The sequence below is a fragment of the Garra rufa genome, chromosome 3 (assembly GCF_049309525.1).
Source record: "Garra rufa chromosome 3, GarRuf1.0, whole genome shotgun sequence".
Classification (NCBI taxonomy): Eukaryota; Metazoa; Chordata; class Actinopteri; order Cypriniformes; family Cyprinidae; genus Garra; species Garra rufa.
In genome coordinates this window covers 38,439,013-38,458,776 of record NC_133363.1, presented here as the reverse complement: position 1 = coordinate 38,458,776, position 19,764 = coordinate 38,439,013, and positions in this window count along the sequence as shown.

Genomic DNA, 19,764 nt, shown 5'->3' with positions numbered 1-19,764 from the left:
GGTAAATTATTTTTGGTTCAGCCTCTCCTTCATTAAGTAAGTAACAGAGATATAGAATTCAAGATCCAAATTGTTTAATTTAGATTTTTTTAGTTATCACTTGGGTTTATGCATAAACATACCCACAGAAAACAAACAAACAAAAAATCTAATTCATTACTTCATATCACTTTCACCTTGTAACATTTTAAAGGGCTCACATACTGTCCATTTTTCTACTTTTGACCTTCATAAACATAACTTTTTACATAAATGAAAGAAACACAATGTAACTTTAAACTCTGTTGTGCATTTCAGATGCTGTCACATCCCACAACCACATGTTTTTTTCAAATGAAAAACCCTAATAGAGGCTACAAGATAAGGCCATAATTAATGTATATATGTATGTATACACACATTAATAATACTAATATAAATGATATAAATACACTAATATACTAATATTAATGAAAATAATCTATTATTATAATGGTTGTATATAACACTTTCAAGCATGCTTTCTCATAGAACCTTATAAAAAGGATTATATTTAGCATCAACAGGTTTCTGCTATTGTCACACGCTAATTTGGTACTGTTTATAACCAGTTTAAATAAAGAGTGTAGTATATCTATCTGATTAGCAAAGTTCTCATGCACTTTCATGTTTTTAAGTTTTGACAGACAGGGTTCAATGACTCAAAGAATGGAAGGTCTTCCCTCTGGTGGTCTAGTCATGAAAATACATGCTGAAATGAAAAGTTTCACAACACCATCCTAAAATGGCCCACATTTTGCACTTAATTTTATTTTTGTATTTAAAAATATATATTAATTCTAAGATTGATGTAAAAAGTGTTAAAAGATCTTCCATCTCATCTTTTGTTGTATCCCCTCTGTTGCTTCCTCTGCTATATTAAAACAATTTGTGACTATGTCTCTCTCTCTAGACACTTTTATCGCTATAAGATGCTCTCTACTCACTGGTTAGCAATTCATGGCTTGGTACAAGACCTATTGGGTTCTATCCAGTCCATAGTCTTGGACTGGTTGATGTAGCTGATTGTACTTGTATAGCTTGGCCAAGGCTATTGTAAAATTTACCATAGGAGGCTTATGCCCTCTCCACAGTGCACCACATTCATAGTTTTTGGTCATCCATAAATTGCACCTTAAAGTTTCTGTTACTAACCAGTAAATAATGGCAATCGTAGGATATTAACATTGGTATTAATATTGTCAAATTAATGTCCAAAGAGACGTGAGGGATTTGTTTTTTTTTTTATCACTGAATCAAAACCTTAGTAAGTGTGCCCTCTGGTGGTAGACAGAAGTCTTCACATGCTTTGATGTGTCTTCAGTGGGGTTTATTGAGCTTCAGCAGGCCTTCAGTTCGCCCCTGGATTTCCTCTAACTCCTCTTGACGTCTCTCTTTTCCTCCAGTGGAGGGATTAAAGTCGAGAGTATATTGATGTGGGCTCTTTATAAGAGAAAGCTGAAGGACTTAGCATTGAAATCGAACAGGCTGAACGCTCTCAAAAAGGATTTCTCCTGCATATCTCACCTGTCAATTCTTCTTGCACTGAGAGGAGTTAATTTTTTTTAGCGCTGAGTGTTTGCAGATGGAAAGAAAGAGCGTAATGTTCATTTGACTGTGATGTGCGAGTGTTCATCTCATTTCATGCTCAGGACCGTAAACAAAAAGAAAACCATTTTTCACTTGTCTCGTTCTCTCTTCATTTCTCTCTGTCTGCTTTTCAGTGCCTTTCGTATGACGAAGTCAACATTTGGCCTGTATCAGCGAATAGAGGTGTCCTCCTCTCTCAGGGCTTTGAATGCATCTGCGCTTATGAATGCACAACAGGCATAGGGAGACTGAGATGATAAACTTTGATTTGTATGCAAATTGTTTCTTTTGTTCTGCATTTGTTGGCTGCCAGAGATCTTTTACTTATAGCTTGCTCTCTCCTTTTTCGTTTCTCTCTCGCTGATGCTCTCCAACCCCCCCGAACACACTTCCTCCACCAGAATGCAAATGCACAACTGATTCATCTGTTGGGTGATAAAACATTTAATCAACATCCCTGGCAGAGTTTAAAACTAAATAGGCTACATTCATAAGATGACTCTGTAGGAGTCGGAAAATCCTTTGACAAAGTGAAAACATCATATTTCACTCTGTCTGGCATTTCTCTCTAGTTAGTTCCTCAGGGCCAGTCTCTGTGTCTGTTCAAGGGCCATCTAGCTCTCTCTTCCTCTCACATTTTCCGTGTTGTCACTGGTGTAAGGGGAATGCAACATGAGGCTGGTGGCTGTCCTCGTCCCCTCTTTCTCTCACATCCAGCTGGCTCTTGCTTCTCCTCTTGAACCAACAGTGTGATTCTTGACTCCAGACGTCCCAGCTGGTTGAATCAGGCCAGTCGACAGGCCCAGCTGATACTGAGGGGGTACTGCAGGGTGTTGGGGATTCATTTGGGTCATGTCAGAAGATCTGTCAACACACTGGTCCGTTTGGGACGTGTTCTGACCGTGTTCAAATGTGCAACTGAGCTGTGACCTGCCCCTGGTACATTGGACATTTGTGGTCCTGTTCCAATTTGGATGTAAAAGTGTACAAGTGCTCACAACAGAGTGAATTAATTTTTCGATGAAGGGCAAGTGTACAAGTCTGACCTACAAAGTGAATTTCAGGGCAGTTCAGTTGCAATCCATGTCAATCTGAAGAGGGTTTTGTGCACTAGCAAGTATTTTTTAAAGAGAACATCTCACTGCTCCTTGTTTCAATGAGCATTTTAGGTGTATAATGCCATTTTCACAAAAAAAAGATGCGTCTGATGCTGCATATACAGCAATGATGTATGTACACATACAGTTCAATGTTGGCCTTAAGCAGTGGTTTTCAGCCTTTTTTGACTCCATCATTTGAAGGCCCTATGACTTTTATACTCATTTGTGGTTTACTGGATTTTAAACAATGTTGATATATATTGATGTAATAATTGGGAAAAGTATATGAAAAAAGTTAATATATTCATATACAGTCAAACCAAAATTTCAGACACCTTCAACATTTCTCACATTATCATAGTTTATTCACTATAGAAAATGGTCATAAAATACGACAAGAACTCACAGTTAAACTGTCAGGACAAATTCATCTTGATAATGTCAGATAACTTTGATAGAAAGAAACAAAACATGGTCAGGTCAAAATGTCAAATCCAATTTTTGTTCCCACATGTTTTTATCAGTTTTACTGGTAGAAGAATTTTTGGGTATAATACGTCTTAGTTTACTTTATTTTGCTATCCTCACTTGCATAAATGAGTGTACTGCACCCACTAGTAAAAAAAAAATCAAAAATTATATCTGGTGTCTGAATTTAACTGTATAGTTAGTTTTTTTCAAGGTTTCAGTACAACCTTTTTATATGGATTATTTTCTTTATATGAAATTTAAGAGCAGCCTCAGCAGACATACAGGTCCTTTTAAAAAAATTAGCATATTGTGATAAAGTTCATTTATTTTCTGTAATGTACTGATAAACATTAGACTTTCATATATTTTAGATTCATTTCACACAACTGAAGTAGTTCAAGCCTTTTATTGTTTTAATATTGATGATTTTGGCATACAGCTCATGAAAACCCAAAATTCCTATCTCAAAAAATTTGCATATTTCATCCGACCAATAAAAGAAAAGTGTTTTTAATACAGAAAAAGTCAACCTTCAAATAATTATGTTCAGTTATGCACTCAATACTTGGTCGGGAATCCTTTTGCAGAAATGACTGCTTCAATGTGGCGTGGCATGGAGGCAATCAGCCTGTGGCACTGCTGAGGTGTTATGGAGGCCCAGGATGCTTCGATAGCGGCCTTAAGCTCATCCAGAGTGTTGGGTCTTGCGTCTCTCAACTTTCTCTTCACAATATCCCACAGATTCTCTATGGGGTTCAGGTCAGGAGAGTTGGCAGGCCAATTGAGCACAGTAATACCATGGTCAGTAAACCATTTACCAGTGGTTTTGGCACTGTGAGCAGGTGCCAGGTCGTGCTGAAAAATGAAATCTTCATCTCCATAAAGCTTTTCAGCAGATGGAAGCATGAAGTGCTCCAAAAATCTCCTGATAGCTAGCTGCATTGACCCTGCCCTTGATAAAACACAGTGGACCAACACCAGCAGCTGACATGGCACCCCAGAACATCACTGACTGTGGGTACTTGACACTGGACTTCAGGCATTTTGGCATTTCCCTCTCCCCAGTCTTCCTCCAGACTCTGGCACCTTGATTTCCGAATGACATGCAAAATTTGCTTTCATCTGAAAAAAGTACTTTGGACCACTGAGCAACAGTCCAGTGCTGCTTCTCTGTAGCCCAGGTCAGGCGCTTCTGCCGCTGTTTCTGGTTCAAAAGTGGCTTGACCTGGCGCCTGTACACGGTGGCTCTGGATGTTTCTACTCCAGACTCAGTCCACTGCTTCCGCAGGTCCCCCAAGGTCTGGAATCGGTCCTTCTCCACAATCTTCCCCAGGGTCCGGTCACCTCTTCTCGTTGTGCAGCGTTTTCTGCCACACTTTTCTTTCTGCCACCCTCTTGCTTGAGGGTGTCAATGATGGCCTTCTGGATTGCGGTTTTGAGTAATGAATCAGGCTGGGAGTTTTTAAAAGCCTCAGGAATCTTTTGCAGGTGTTTAGAGTTAATTAGTTGATTCAGATGATTAGGTTAATAGCTCGTTTAGAGAACCTTTTCATGATATGCTAATTTTTTGAGATAGGAATTTTGGGTTTTCATGAGCTGTATGCCAAAATCATCAATATTGAAACAATAAAAGGCTTGAACTACTTCAGTTGTGTGTAATGAATCTAAAATATATGAAAGTCTAATGTTTATCAGTACATTACAGAAAATAATGAACTTTATCCCAATATGCAAATTTTTTGAAAAGGACCTGTAATATGTTAAAGATGCCTTACGTTAAGACAATAGGCTATGCTCCCTTAAAATATAAAAGATTTGGCATGTTATGTTAAGTACCTTTGTCAAGCTAATTTCGTGAAGTACAAGCCGTTACATTTACATGGCACATATTATGGCGCTAGAAATTCTTGGATGAATTATTGATCATAAACCCATTATCTCTAGCATAATTTATTCATGAGCGCATTAACAAGCTACTCAAACGCTTCGGAATGATTGTTTCTCTATTGTTGTTACTATTTTCATCTCAAAAGCAAATTCTGAAAGCATGATTCCACGGGCTTTTGTTTGATTGGCGTTTTGTTGAAGAAAATGGCCCAGAACAGCATTTGTGGAATTATTTTGATTTACCGCTGTTTTTCCGTGTGCGTGTTTCTTTTTGAGCACGAACTTGTAAACACTGATGGAATAACGCGTTCCATAATGACAGAGTGGGCGCGCAGAGTGTCTCATGTGGCGTCTCTCCGTCTCAATAATAGGTCAACAGCTGTATTTAAAAAATTAATCAGATTTCTTGGCAGTCGCAAAGGTTAGCTCGTCGCGCTTGGAGATGCAACCGGAGCACTCTGATCGGTGGAAAATCTCGGTGGAGATGAGCGGAGCTGCCTTTGATGAGACGAGCATGTAAATGATTTGTGTCTTTATAGGACACGCGTGTGCGTACTCTCCACCGGCGTGAGCGCGCTCGGAAACAAGTTCGACTGATTGCTTTGCGTTTGCAGTCAGTGCATTTGCTCGGAACACACAACCTGCACACATAGGCCTATACACTTTTCCATCACTGAGCAATCAGACCGGAACTGACATTTAGATTAGTGGGCAACAGTACTTCATCAGCAGTCAAACTCAGACATATTCATACTACAGCATGTGCTGTTGGTGCAGATGGTGGTGTGGATGGGTTTACCATCCCCAATCACCCTATAGGCCTTTTTAAAAAGCCTGTTTACCCTTTACCAATTTGAAATATTAATGTTTTCACAAGCTTCATACAAATTACTCTAAGAGATATCAAGATGTGTGTGAACATTCAGATGAAATATTCATGTGTACCTTGAATTGCTTTTAGTTACTTTAAAATATTCACACTATTTTGTTTTCCCCCACCATGCTGTCAGAACAGATTGACTGCTGTTCATATTCATTTATCACATCATATAAACATGTGTGAGAAGTGAAAACTATTATGTACATTTAAATGTTTAACCAAAATGTTTCTTTCTTCTTTAATCTGAAGATTACAACTAGTTAAGTAGTGACAATTAAATAGATATAGTTGAAAGTTAAAATGGATTTTGAAACATTCTGTATAGTCTCAGTTCATTCATCCATGAAGTTAAAAGGATATTTCACCCAAAAATGAAAATTCTGTCATTAATTACTCACCCTTATGTTGTTCCAAACCCATAAGTCCTTTGTTCAACTTCAGAACACAAATTAAGATATTTTTGATGAAATCCGAGAACTTTCATAGACAGCAACGCAACTACCACATTCAAGGCCCAGAAGGGTACTAAGGACATCATTAAAATAGTCCATGTAACATTAGTGGTTCAACCTTAATTTTATGAAGCTACAAGAATACTTTTTGTGTGCCAAGGTACTCATGTGACACAAATTACTGTGAGATAGCATTGGATGTCCTCACTGCCTTTCTGGGCCTTGAACATGTCAGTTGCAAGGGTGAGTAATTAATAACAGAATTGTAATTTTTTTGGGTGAACTATCCCTTTACTGCTAGGTTTGCCAATATAATAATAATAATAAATTGACATTGTTTTTAATGTCTGACAGTCTTACTGACTTATATATAATTTATTAATATATTTACTTATATATAATTAATATATTATAATTTATAATTATATATATTAATTTAGTGTAAATGAATCACAAATCCTTTATATTTTTAATTTTAAGATTTTATAGTTTTGTATCCTATCTTGTCCTACACATAAATAAATTAATAATAGTAATAAAAAAAATCGTAATAATAACTGTAAAATGCACTGGTAAATTTCAGCCAGGACATTATCCAGTCAAATGATTTCTGTTAACCCTAAAACACAAAATTCAAAATACATGTAAAACACCTGCAATAAATTAAAAATAATAATAAATACAGACTTACAAATGTGCATTTTTTTTTTTGACTGTAGTACTCAAGAATCAGTGAAAGATCATTTTAAATGGGATGCAATCGGTCCATCCTGATTCTTTGTTTCCCTTTCCCTCTGTGTGTAACTGTAGGGATATCCGTGCGCTCCAGTGCTCAGAAATCTTTTTCCAGCATGTATTGGAGGTGTGTATTCTCTCAGCAGGGACTCTGTGCTTGTTCTTAGCTGTGACAACATTAATGTCTACCTGACATTAATACCTACCTGGCGTTAAAGTATTCACACATGAACTGTGTATGTTTATGTGATATTAGATTAGTTTGCAGCACGTTTGTCTCCCACACAGATTAAAATGTCTTATTTCTGCTTAGTCCTGCTGTCCTTGATTGAGGGCTGTTGTAATATGTTCAGGTAAGCACAGTTAATCAGCTTTGGCTGTGTGCTTGCAGTAAGAGCTGGATTTCATTTGATATGATTTGTATCTGTCAATGCAGATGGCCTTACACCAAAGAGCAGAATTTCAAAAATGTGTACAAATATGGATTTGACACTTAAGTACATTTATTTTCTAATATTTGTATCTAAATAGTAACTATTTAGTGTTCTGGAATTTATAGATGTTAATACTTTTATTTAGCAAGGATGCTTTAATTTAATCAAAATGATGATAAAGACATTTATAATGTTACAAAAGATTTCTATTTCTGATAAATGCTGTTCTTCTGAACTTTCTGTTCATCAAAGAAACCTGAGAAAAATCTACGCAGCTGTTTCAAACATAATATTTTAAACATAATGTCTTTTTTTCTCCAGCAAATCAGAATATTAGAATGATTTCTGAAGGATCATGTGACTGGAGTAATGCTAAACATTTAGCTTTGAAATCACAGGAATAAATTACTTTTTAAAATATATTCAAATACAAAAGAGTTAGTAAAAATATTTCAAAATGTTACTGTTTTTGCTGTTTTTTTTTAATCAAATAAATACAGGCTTGATAAGCATAAGAGATGTTAAAAAAAAAAACATTAAAAACCTTACTGTTCAAAAACTTTTGACTGGTAGTAGTGAATAATTCTACAATATACTGTTTTTACATATTTGAATTCTAATAGAAGATTTGTATTTATTTATTTATTTTTTTTTGCAATGTATGTTTTTCTTCATATCTGATCTGTAAAATGTTAGTCTCTGGTTGGCAAGTCAGAAGACATTGAATGGAGTGAGAGTGTTGCCCCCTAGCGGCAATGTAAAATTACATCTTTTAGTTTCTGTTTATTGGAAGTTTCTTGGTTATTACTTTATTAGGCAGAATTTTTAATAGGACCGGACTAAGTTCTTGTTGAATGTTGTTCCATATCCAGCCCAAAGGCTGTAGTTTGGGCGCTTTTATGTTACAGTACTGAGTCAGTCACGCTAGTGGTTTTCGTGTGGACTGAAAACAGCAGTGTGGCGTCTACATAAAACTAACACCTCTGTTGTGATGTGTGCATGTGTTTTGGGAGTTCGGATGTTGATTATACGGGCGCAGACGTCTTGCCTCCCCTCATTCCTGTTGCCTGTGATCTAAATGGCCGCCTCTTATTTTGTGAGCACTACCTGGCACGCCATCTCTCTCCTTTCCTCTCCCTCTTTCTTGATTTCTCTCTGTCTCTCTCACTTACTCATTGCCCTCTCTACCTTCTCCTTCTCTCCTCAGGATATTGAGAAGGACCTTTGTCAGGAAATAGAGGCCCATGGGGTGTTGGGGAGGTAGAAAGACACAAAGTAACACTAGTGGATCACATTTCAGTATGTAGGTAAAACAGATGCACTTTTAACTTTTTAGACCGCAGGTACCAAAGACTTCTGAGTGAAAGAGTGCTGATGGACTGGCATTGTAATGAGTATAATGAGAGGTCTTTTATTGAGAGTTTAATTGTACTTATGTGAATGCAAAGCTTGAAAACCTTTGTATAAATTATGCAATATGTGAGATGATCAATGATTGCTTAAGGCAGGGTGTTTCAAAGTAGGGTGCCACAAGGGGTGCTGGGGGTCCATAAAGAATTTTAGTGAAGAAAAAAAAAAGTGACCCTGGACCACAAAGCCAGTCATAAGGGTCAATTTTATGAAATTGAGATTCATACGTCGTCTGAAAGCTGAATAAATAAGGTTTTTGAGATACAACTTTTGATATATTAGGGTGCAAAAAATTTTAAATATTGAAGCAATAAGCATGTTGCGAATCAAAATTCAAGTTTTTATATATTTTCTATATATATAGAACATTTTAAAAATATCTTCATTGAACACAATCTTTACTTAATATCCTAAGGATTTGTGGCATAAAAGAAAAATCTAATTTTGACCCATGCATAGTATTTTTGGCTAGTACTAAAATTATACCCGTGCTATTTATGACTGGTTTTGGGGTCTAGGGTAACAAATAAATAAACATTCAAGGTGTTCTTGTTACAGTGTAATTATACAATTAAGTACTGAGTACTATTATTGAACAACCAGTAGTTACTATAAAGTAATGTATAATTTACAGTAAGCACAGTACATTTAATGTGTGAGAAGGATCACAAAACATAACATAAAGTGTTACCATGTTTTTTTTTTTTAGGTCTGTCTAGCAATGTTAATTGAAGATATTGATTCAATGTTCATCACTATAACCTATTCAAAAAAATTAATAATATTACTGATTCATTCTGCTTTAATGAGATTGATTGTAATTATTTTATTCTGTTGATAGCTTCAAATTTTTAAATGGAAATAAATAAATCTGCATAATTTTAAAAGTATTCATCTTAATTTTCTTAAATATTATGTACAATAAATGCAAAAATAGTTTGTATTTGTGTAACTTTTACAGAATTTCTTTATATCACTGTCACATGCAGCTCATTTTTTGTAGGTAAAAAAAAGTTTATATTAGAAAATTTTAACATTTTTTATTGTGTAAAGTGCTATACTAAATTTGAACTGAACTGAAATGTGATTTATTTCAGTTTTCACATCTTTTATGAGTTTTGATCTTTTTTTATCAGTTTTCTTTTAACTTTTATGAATCTTAAAATGTATAATGATTTAGAAAAAACATACTGTTAAGGTAATATTCCAGATAATATTTTAATAATTTGCTTTACTGCAGAGACAACATAAAAGGTAATAAAATAATTAAGTAGTTAAAAAAATATTGAATTAAAAATTAAAAATGATATAATTTAAGTCTAATTTAATAATATTTTTTGCACACAATATAAATGGGTTGCTGTACATAACAATATGTGACCCTGGACCACAAAACCAGTCATAAAGGTCAATCCTTTTGATTCTTCTGAATAAATAAGCTTTCCATGGATGTATGGTTGGTTAGGATAGGATAATATTTGTTCGAGATACAACAATTTGAATATCTGGAATATGAGGGTGCAAAACAATAAAAATACTGAGAAAATCGCCTTTAAAGTTGTCCAAATTAAGTTAAAATTAAGCTTTGACATATTTACGGTAGGAAACTTGCAAAATATCTTGATGGAACATGATCTTTGTTTAATATCCTAATGATTTTTCGCATAAAAGAAAAATCTATAGTTTTGACCCATACAATATATTTTTGGCTATTGCTACAAATATACCTGTGCTACTTAAGACTGGTTTTGTGGTCGAAGGTAACATATGTAGCTACCTTTATATTTTTTACGAAACGGTTCCCTCACTATGGAATCATCATAATTTGGGGTCTTTGCCATCAAAAGTTTGAAAACGCTCACCTTAAGCAATTTTGTGTTTTCTACTAATACAGTATTTGCTCTGTTGAAAAAGTACTTCAATAAATCACAGTTCTCAGTGAGCCTTCACTGATAAGACACTGTGAGTAATGTCAGTAGATCAGTGTCACTGCAGCATCTTAGATTTAGATCAGTAAAGTAAAAGGAGATCAGTACTTCAACTGTAATCTCCCTTTAGAAGTAGAATAAGAGCCAGATTGAAAAGACCCCTGTTATGAGCGGTGTAGGGTGTCTCCAGCATTAAAGGTGTGTGTGTTTCTGTGTTGAATAAATAAATGTTGTGTTCCGAGCTGTCAGATGTTTGTGTGGCAGCTGCACAAGGATCTGACAGCCTATGAATCAAAAGCAGCCCTGCACCAGCAGCCATTAATATGCAAACAGAGAAGACTGCTTAAGTTTAATTTATATAATATTCCCCAAAGAATCATTATTATTCTAGGATCTTGCCAGCAACATTTGGCCTATAAAGAAATTAACTTTGTCTCCTTGTTAAGTACACCAATGCATCAAGCTATAATCTCCACAATAGATGAATCATATTTCATATTATACAAGACGAATGTATTCATATTTCATATTTTTCTAATTTTTCCTGTCTGACCATCTGTATGTATTAAGTCTCAGTAAGATTAATCTCTTGATCCTATTGGAGTAGGAGGCAGGTGTTTTTCCTAATACATCTATGAGTAAATAAGGCCTAGTATCAGGACATAATCCCCTGCATTATTTTTTATATCTCACGCCAATGTCACAATTTCTATTGTGTGTGTGCGGACGTGAACAGTGGGGGTAGCATATGCCCAGACATTTCCTAAGAGCAGCATTGTGAATATCAGTGGTGTATGAAATTGCTTGGAATGTCTCCGGATCATAGTGCTAAATCATTTAAAAGCTCCTTCCCCTTGAAAGGCGATCCGTCTTGACATGAAAGTGTGCACGCATGTACGTGCGCATGTGTGAGAAATGGGGGAACTGGAGGTGTTTAAAGAAAGAAAGCAAGGGTCAATGCAATTGTGACCTCTGTCCTTTGCTGCATTACCAGGTCCTTTGTGATGATCAAATCAGCTTCTCATTCGTAACGTAAAGCGATCGAGCAACAGCGCAAGTCTGGTGTCAGTCAAATCTGTTAAAGTCTGGTCTCTTGTCATGTGCGTATACTAATATTCTCATCGCAGCTCGCAGCTCTCGCTGATATACACGTCTTTTCGAAAGCACTTTAGGCATACTGATTAGGATGGCCATTTGCAATATGAAAATGAATTCCTCAGCCCTCCGGTTTCTTTCATCTGGGACTGATCTCGGGTCAGGCCCCACAAGGCTCATGCACGCTGGGTAATTCATCCTCCGTATTATCTCAATAATGATAAATTCGTAGCCTTATGACTAGAGATGTATCAGCTGATGAAGCTTTGGATGTTATTTAGGAAGGGTTTCAGATCGCTTTTGCCCTCTAATCCTACGGATAATTAAGGGGGGCTGTCACCACAGAATTGAATTGTAATTGTTAAGAGCAATTTACGGTATGTAGGAAATACAGCTATGATTATCTATCTATCTATCTATCTATCTATCTATCTATCTATCTATCTATCTATCTATCTGTCTATCTGTCTATCTGTCTATCTATCTATCTATCTATCTATCTATCTATCTGTCTATCTGTCTATCTAGAATATTTTTTTGTTGTTTGTTTTTGAAAAAAAGTCACTTTAAAAAAGTACAATTTAAAATATATATTTTTCTATTTTAATACGTTTAAAAATAAAATTTATTCCTATGATGTCACCTCTAAAGGTTTTCAGCAACCACTGTTACATGGTCCTTCAGAAATCATATTAATATGCCAAAATTTAAAGGGGATAGTTCTCCCAAAAATGAAAAATTCTGTCATTAATCACTCACCCTCATGTCGTTTATCTTTTTGAGATATTTTTGATAAAATGCGAGAGCTTTCTAACCCTGCAATAAAAAAAAAAACAATGTCTAATTTGGCATGAATGGAAAGCAAAGTTTGAAATAATTAAAGTGATAGTTCACCCAAAAATAAAAATTCTGTCATTAATTACTTACCCTCATGTCGTTCGTAAGATCTTCATTCATTTTTGGAACTCCGAGAACTTTCTGACCCTGCATAGGCAGCAATGCAGCTACCACATTCAAAGCCCTGAAAGGTAGTAAGGACATCATTAATATAGTCCATGTGACATCAGTGGTTCAGCCGTAATTTTATGAAGCCACAACAATTCTTTTTGTGTGCAAAGAAAACAGAAATAACAATTTTATTCAACAATTTCTTCTCGAGAGTACCACAATGCATGTATGTGTATTCCTCTATTTTAACAATGTCCTACCTATCTGGGCCTTGAATGTGGTAGTTGCGTTGCTGTTTATGCATGGTCGGAAAATTCTCGGATTTCATCAAAAACGCCTTAATCTGAGTTCCAAAGATAAACGAAGGTCTTACAAACAACATGAGGGTAATTAATGACAGAATTTTCATTTTTGGTTGAACTATCACTTCAATTATTTCAAACTTTGCCAAATTAGAATTGATTATTTAGAGCTTAAAAGTGCATGTTCTTAGTCTTGCTGGAATCTTACTAGTATTCGTTAAGGTTATCGAACCCCATTAAGAACAGTCTTTGTTAAACACTGTCTTAGTTTATGTACGTGTTCAAGTTTAGATCTGGTATGTCAGGTTAATTGATGACTACTGGGTGCATTTCGGAAGCCGAGGGCACGGAAACTCTTCGGGAAAGTCCCTGTTGCGTGTCTCTTGGGCCTCTCATTGAACGCTGAAAGACTGGCGGGGACACTTCAACCCTGCATGAAGTGACTGGGTTACACCCACCCTCCTTCCTTCCTCCCAGCATGCATATGGCCTCCTTATGAGCAACAAGGTTAACACTTGTGTCTTGGGAGTGGCAGTGCCTGCTGTCTGTCTGTCTTGATTCACACATGACTCCTATTTTTGCATCTTTGTTTCTCTCTCTTCCCCCCTATCATTTGGAAATCCGACTAAGTAAAGACCGTAATCTAGTTTTCCTTTTTGTTCCTTGTAATAAGTTTTTAATTATGAGCCTTTGGGGCCTTCATTTTCATACAGACTTCATGGTGAAGTGCTTGTTCAAACATATACACGCACACACACTTTTGCACAGATCGTGACTCCCGGCTGGCATTCATTAAGGCTTGTAATTGATTGCACATGGCAGCTGAATATGTGATATGTGTATGTTCCCTCACGCGAAAGGTGCGGAGGGGAATTGCCTGGTCGTAGCATTGTTAGCCCTCTCCTGGGGGGACAGATTTCCTGTGCTTGCTTTGCACGCGTGGCATGCTGTTGGCCAAGTGACGGGCCAGTGGTAAAGGAAACACCACATGCCAGAAGATAAAATCAAAGCTGACAGTTATGGCATGGAAAAAATGGGCTTCATCTCCATGTACATAAGAGAAAAAGAAAAAAACTGTCATTTGCTATCCTTCCATACTTTTTCATACCTATAAAATGAGTTTAGGCAAAAGTAAAAAAGGTGAAAAACAAAAAACACTGGCTTTTCAAAGAGAAGTGAGGCCGACAGATCAGGTAACTGCTCATACTGGACATGTGTATGTAATTACGCCGTGATGTACACAAACTCTTTGTTGTCTGTAAGATGACGGATGGCTGTAAGTAATCGCCACATCTGAAATTTGATCTCCAGACTACTTTTGAAACCACGTCTGATCTGTATGTCAAGGGACTATCTAAAGATATCGCCACTTTTACAGATGTTTTTGGTGAAATCACATTAGATATGAATGTGATAGCTCGGTAGAAAACTATTATCTTTAATAATAAAGCAAGAAACTTCAAAAATAGCAAAAAAATATTATGCACTATTTCCAAAAAAAAGCAAAAAAACAAGGAGCTGTAATACAAATTAAGGTAGATGAAGTTAAAGTCAAATGTTTACATACACCTTGCAGAATCTGCAAGATGTTAATTATTTTACCAAAATAAGAGGGATCATACAAAATGCATGTTATTTTTTATTTAGTACTGACCTGAATAAGATATCAAATAAAGATGTTTACATATAGTAGAAAAAATAATAGTTGAATTTATAAAAATGACACCATTTTATTTTACGTACGCTTGATCCTGTGTTGTTACCTGAATGATCCAGTTGTTGTTTTTTTTGTTTAGTGATGGTTGAGTTCCTTGGTTGTCCTAAACAGTTCTTCAAAAAAATCCTTCAGGTTTTGCAAGTCATGTGCAATGCTTCGTACTTTTCACGGATATTTCTGAAAACTCTAAATAAATGTATTTTATTTTGTTATTTAAAATCCTATTCATGCTAACTGTTTTCGATCTTTCTTCCAGGCCAGAAGTTGGCAATACTGTGTCATAAAGCTTTTAGTAAAAAAATGCATTAAAAAATTACTAATTACACGTCTCTGTATATCAGTGTAATGATTAAGCGATTGACTTGTCACGTAAACGTCATCAATCCTGCGACCATTGACCACAACAAACCAGTGTTTGTTGTCGCTTTCATATTCCTGCCTGTCAAATCCCAGAACATTATTTATAAACAGCTGTTACCATGTGCAAATTGTATTCATATATATTCATATATTCCAAAATCTCTGTTTCAGTTGTCCATATGTATCATGGCAAACAGTGTTTTGAAAAGTCTTGGCTTGTTTGTGGCCTAAAACACTGTTTATATGTGACTGAGAGGCCGCAATGCAGAGAACTGTCATATTCTTTGTGGATGGGGCCTAAATCATACTGGCAAATGTGTGTACATAAACTCAAGAAATGATATCGAAGCCAAATGAATATGAAAATGAAACTTGTGGATGTCTGTGTGTGTGAGTGCTCCAAACCGTAGGTGAGAATGAAAAGTTTTCCGAACCTGTAACCTCTCTTCCCCTGCCAGTAATCTCCTCAGAACCCTGTAATCCTGGGCGCATGCAGATGCCGCGACGGGAATATTGCTGTTCATATTCTTAATCTGCTCTCAAATGCCTTTCTGTTCCCCTGACGAAGCGCCCCTGCTCGTCGTGTTCTGTGGGGAATTAAGAGTACTACACAGGATTCATGCAGAGGTAGACATCCCGTCTCGCTCTAAAATCCAGCCGAGAAGGAGGTCGCGATGGAGCTTTAAGAAACAGCCGTGCTCACGCGAGGCCTCTGATTCCGTGTTTCTCATAAACATAGGATATGAAAGTGTGGAGGTAGAGGAGAGAAAGACAAGGAGGAAACCAAAAGCACTGGCATGATGAGTGGCTGCATGGGAAATCTAAGGAGGAGTAAAGCTGGTTTAAGTTGACCTGGTTAAGCTGCGTGCCCGTTTCATGTGACAGAGAGAGACAAGCCTGCACACCTCAGTGAGAGGCTGGATATTATGCATTAAAGGCTTCTGTAGACAGGTAGACAGATAGAAAGACTCAAGCAGGCAACATGCAGGGCCTCATCAGTAGGTAAGATATCACGACACAGCCTGCTGTAGAGCTTTGAGTCTGTTTGAGAACCTTTCCATTAATCACCCTTATGATTCTCATGACATATTAATATGCACGATAGTGTTAACAACATGTGTTATACTAATCTGTCTAGTTCATGTTCTTAGTATTGCTTATTTGTGGTTTTGAAAGCTTGTAAAAATGCTGTAAAATTATGGCAGTTGATAAAATTTCATCTGTTAGAGCCGATTCACACCAAGAATGATAACTATCCACTTTTTTCCTAAGTAACTGATGAGCGCCACCATGATGGATTCTAACTTTTGTTTGGGTGCTTTCATCTTCCGGTCTCCATAGAAATCCATGAAAACAGGGTAAAAAGATTGACTGAATTAATTATTTTAACTTTTTCAATATAACTGAATGTGTGCAGGGTTAAGCTGTGCTGTTGTTGGCAGCCACAGTAATAGCAATACATTTAAAGGGTTAGTTCACCCAAAAATGAAAATTCTGTCAGTAATTACTTACCCTCATGTCGTTCCAATCCCGTAAGACCTTCGTTCATCTTCGGAACGCAAATGAAGATATTTTTGACAAAATCTGAGAGCTTTCTGACCCTCCATGGACAGCAAGGGCCTACCTAATTCAAGGTCCAGAAAGGTACCAAGAATATCAACAAAATAGTTAATGTGGCATCAGTGGTTCAACCATAATTTTATGAAACGAGAATACTTTTTGTTGCACAAAAAGACTGAAATAACAACTTTATTCAACAATTCGGCAGAATTCGGAGAATTCTTCTCTTCCGTGTCACCCTAGCTCCATTTTGGAGGGTACCACCATGACGCTTCTACATCAGCAGCACCACGCGCATGCGCTGTGTACATGAAGATCAAAGCACACGCATTCATTGTGGTATGGCGCTAGGGTGACGTGGAGGAGAAGAATTGTTGAATAAAGTAGTTGTTTCAGTTTTTTTGCTCACAAAAAGTATTCTCGTTGCTTCATAAAATTACAGTTGAACCACTGATGTCTCATGGACTATATTGTCGATGTTCTTGGTACCTTTCTGGACCTTGAACTTGGGAGGACCCTTGCTGTCTATGGAGGGTCAGAAAGCTCTTGGATTTCATGAAAAATCTTAATTTGTGTTCAGAAGACAAATGAAGGTCCTACAGGTTTGGAAGGACATGAGGACGAGTAATTAATGACAGAATTTTCATTTTTGGGTGAACTATCCCTTTAGGGAATTCCTGTAAAATACTCGTTTTGCGCACCAGCAAATCTGTCCATGTCTGTCGCTGTAGGCCTTGCATAAGCGATGACAAAAGACGTCCGTGTTCAGGAAAAATGACGATAGAGACAACTGTAACGTTAATTACACTTTATTAGTGTCCACACCAATGGATGACAACATTCTGTTTATTGTTAGCATACATTGCATTTAAGTTGATGCTTAAAATGCTTGAGCTTAACAATATCATTGCACTGTTGTTATTGCATAGCTGTGGTGTAAACTCCCTTATACTTAGAGAATTATTGATCATTTAAACTTTATAGTTATTGTCCTTGCACACAGTTGTGGTGTTTTGTTTCTAAATTAATCAGTATAGAGTATTTGCATTTACTTCACGCTTTGATCAGTTACCCGGATGCACAGCCATATTGGTGATACTCAGATGTAAACAACAGCATGAACTGCACGGTTAACGTCCTACTGAATACATTGTTCTGCTAATTTATGCTGTGTAAACCACAGAAAAGCAGGAAAGGGCACAATATTTTGACAAACTAAAATAAATAGGTGGCAAAGATATGCACGCACAGTATTAATTAAGATATAAGCCTAATATTTCACCTACCTGACTGGAAATGATAAGAACAAACACAAATGTTGTCAAGATTCTTGCCCTGGAAATCCTGGTTCAGTTTGGCCAACCACAAACGCATTTAGTTCCTCATACAGTTTTTTGCACTCATCTCCTTAATTCGTTATAACTTTTGGCAGTAAATACTACTCAAAATGTTTTTCCTGGTCCGACCTTTAGTACAGCCCAAAACATGACAATAATTGGCCATTTTCGGCAGCAATAATCAGCTAAATATTTTTAAAGAGTTTCATACAGTTTAGTGGCATAGTTTACGTTCAGTACCGCCAATACATAAAATTAATCATTTCTAAACATCTTTTAGAAGGCATTGAGGTTTTTTTGTTAATTTTCTCAACCGAACATTTTTTTTATGTTCTTTACTCTATCATCATCTGCTTTTTATGGATTGAGCATGCTCTTGTGTAAATGCTGCCAGTCATTGTATGCTGTGTGTGTATTTGTGTCAGCAGGTGAGGCCTGTGTGCCAGCGGAGTGTAAAATGTGCCAGTTGGATTGACACCCGAATGACAGATACCAGTGAAACTCACTCTCCCTTCAGACACCTGAGATTATTCTCAAGGAGCTGAAGCTATAAACAAAACATTATCAATGGCTGCACTCATGGATTGCCACCCTCTGTTTTTTTTCTTTTGTGTTGCCACTTCTGCCCCACCCCCCGTTATTCAATAAAACATGGAGGAAGACTAAAATGTAGCGAAGAGAAGATTTTTTTGTGCCGTTTCGTGAAGAAACACTCCCTCAATTATAAATGTATTGAGAGAAGCCTGTTCAACTCACCGAGCGGAACTAGGGGGCGATGGTGTGTGATGGAAATTCATTCTTTTGAGACGACATGCTGTACATTTGCATGTGATGCTTTTGTGTGAAAGCCTGTGTGTGTTTGCGTTAATTCTTCTATTTAAAAAAAACCATCCCATGTCAATCCTCAGCCCTGCTGAGCTACTTCAGTGAACAGTAAATGGAAAACAGCTGGTTTGGTTTGTATGTGTGTTTTGTTTATATTGGATGAGTTTTATTTTTCCTCCCTGCTACGAGCCACACTTCTCAAGTGCACCCACTTAATTTTCTCTGTCCCAATTTCAACGCCTCCCATGGAAAATGCTGATTAGTTTTTTACTTTCTATCCCCTTCTTCAGGTCACCTTGTAAGGAGGGTCGTCTGGCGGGTGGGTTTGTGGAGGGGGAGGCAGCCAAGTGCCACACACACTCCTTAAGACTTATGAGTGCATCATAACCTTGACCAAGACAATCTGTTCAACGACACTTAGCGAAGATTCCTCATGATGTGCCTCAGAGCCGCTGGGACTCGGCTCTTCTGTTCTTTTCGTGCGCTATCAGCTCGGCGCCAGATCGCTGCCCGTACCACTCAACAGCCATTACTTCATTTGCAAGATAAATCTGGACTGCAGTGTCAAATCAATCACAACTGTCATTTCATCCACACAGACCACAGCACTAAATTGAAGCCTTTTTGCCCATAAATAGTCATCAATTCTTCGCCATACATTCATTGTTTGCTTTGACAGCTGCGGGCAGGTAACGAATGATCAGGTAATTTAATT